Source organism: Dichomitus squalens, assembly GCF_000275845.1.
Source record: "Dichomitus squalens LYAD-421 SS1 unplaced genomic scaffold DICSQscaffold_7, whole genome shotgun sequence".
In the NCBI taxonomy this organism is placed as follows: domain Eukaryota; kingdom Fungi; phylum Basidiomycota; class Agaricomycetes; order Polyporales; family Polyporaceae; genus Dichomitus; species Dichomitus squalens.
Window position 1 is genome coordinate 1 of NW_006766889.1, and position 2,432 is coordinate 2,432.

The window sequence follows — 2,432 nt, forward strand, 5'->3', positions numbered from 1 at the left end:
CCAAGAGTTGATCGACGAGTTTCACGAATGTAACCCCACCGCCCCACGTCGGATCGCAGCCTCTATCTTCCAATCCCTCCCCTGGCAACCCCTTGTCAACTTCACCACTGCCGCACCCTCTGACCTCGAATGGGCTTCCGGACGACGCCCCGGCCTAGGGTCCATCGGGGACCGACGGACCTTAGGAGGGGGGTAATGTCACGGACGTTGGACAGACGCCCCTTTTTGCCGCCCATTCCCCTCCCTTTGACGCCCACCTTCCATTCGCGGACCACTTCCTTTTCTAGCCCACCCCAATTTGGACACTGTAGATACGTTCCCACAGCCGCATGCTACGTTCCCGTGATCGTATGGCAGGTATTTTGTACAAAAAATCAAGGATACACAGGTATTCTAGAAAAGCAGAAATTCAACACAGGTTACGCACTATTCATTTTAAAAATGCACAGGTTATACCATTTCATGGAAGACGTAGGTCATTTGGCTGTAAATTACACAAGTTGTCCCTATGACACAGGTTTAGAAAGTAAGATACACACAGGCTGAAACTGCAGCTCAGGCTACCCTATAACAATTGCACAGGTTTTGTGGTCTTCACAGGTTCATCTGCAGCTTGTTAATTGTTGCAACACAGGCTGATAAGTACCTTAGTTCAAACTGATAACCCCCTCTTTATATAAGTCCTCAATTCCAACTGATAACACCGCTATTGGTAAAGGATTGGAATTATCATTTTGAACAAGTTCCACACCACCAAGTATATGTGATGACCAGCTAAAAATGCGACATGCGGAAATTGCACCACACACAACTGTTGGACTACCCATCACACTTTCCCAGCCCGTTACAGCCACTAAGCACTGTCACCTCAGGTGAGTAAGTCAGGTACTGCAGTACTTCATCAGCTGTGACGCCCACTGTTACAGTATATATATAGCTATTCTCGAAACAGTGCCAACTAATAACCTTTAAAGTGATAGTTGCATGAATACAGTTGTCGTGGCGACTAGGCACGTAGACTCGGATTGAGGTTCAGCGACGACCCCGTAGACGAGCGGCAAGGAGCCGAAAGGAGGAGAGAAGAGAGAAAAGGGAGAAAATGTGTCAAGAAACTCGACAAGGGCAGAGCGGCGGCCGGCACAAGGGCACAAGACCGACAAAAGCTAGTCTTCACGCAAGCAACGACAGACTAGTCCCAATGACCAAGTTATACATTAGCAATCAAAGAGAGATCCAATGCTATAGTCACTCACCTAGTCCCAATGACCAAGAGGTCGAGATGGGGACTAGGGAGCGCCTAAGGGGGTCCTTATATACTAGAGGGGCTGCTTAGCAACCAAGGACAAGGCGCGAGAGCGAGGCAGTGAAGATGACAAAGAGAGAACAAAGGGTGAGAAAGAAAAGGCAAGGGCATGGCGATCATGGGAACGTAGCGTGCGGTTGTGAGAATGTATCTGCAGTGTCCAAACTGGGATAGGCTAGGAAAGGAAATGGTCTGAAAATGGGAGGTGGGCGTCAAAGAGAAGGGAATGGGCAGCAAAACAGGGCGCCTGTTCAGCATCCGCAACAACAGTACTAACACTACGTAAATGCCTACATGTAATGCATAGTGGCTACAGTGGGCTTAGTTGAGTTAGGCTTGCATTGCAGTTGTGCAGAAGCACATTGCACAGCTCGGTGACAGCAGGGTGGAATGGCACAGGCAATAGGATAATTCATGTTCACTTTCAACATTTTGTTCTAAGCGCTGCATATAAAAGGCACATACCTGATGATTACGTCTGCTGCTACAACCAATTCAGTGGTTGCGACACAAAGGAGCGATGGCTGTGGAGGATTAGAAGCGGTTGGTTGGACCTAATAGAGTCATGGTGGAGAGCATGTCTGAGCCTTGTTTCCGCTCACCTACTTGGTGGTAGCACATATTATTGATGATACAAACCAGAAATTAGTGAAGTTAGAAATTCTGCACTGTATTTGAATAATTGAATAATTTCAATGCTGAATAAAAATAACCTGTCTTTAACAACTAGATGATCTGAGTGCAGATACAATTCATGTTTTTTGTGTCACCCTTGTAACCTGTGTACTCAAGTGCTCAAAGTGCAGCCTGTGTAGTCTTACAATGAACCTGCGCAAATTGTTTTTGTACCTACGTCTTTATGATCTAACCTGTGTGGTGTCCAACCTGCGCAATTAGAACCTGCGTCATGTTTAACCTGCACTGATTTAGTAGTTTTGGGGACTTGATTTTTTGGACAAAATACCTTCCACATGATCGCCATGCCCTTGCCTTTTCTTTCTCGCCCTTTGTTCTCTCTTTGTCATCTTCACTGCCTCGCTCTCGCGCCTTGTCCTTGGTTGCTAAGCAGCCCCTCTAGTATATAAGGACCCCCCTTAGGCGCTCCCTAGTCCCCATCTCGACCTCTTGG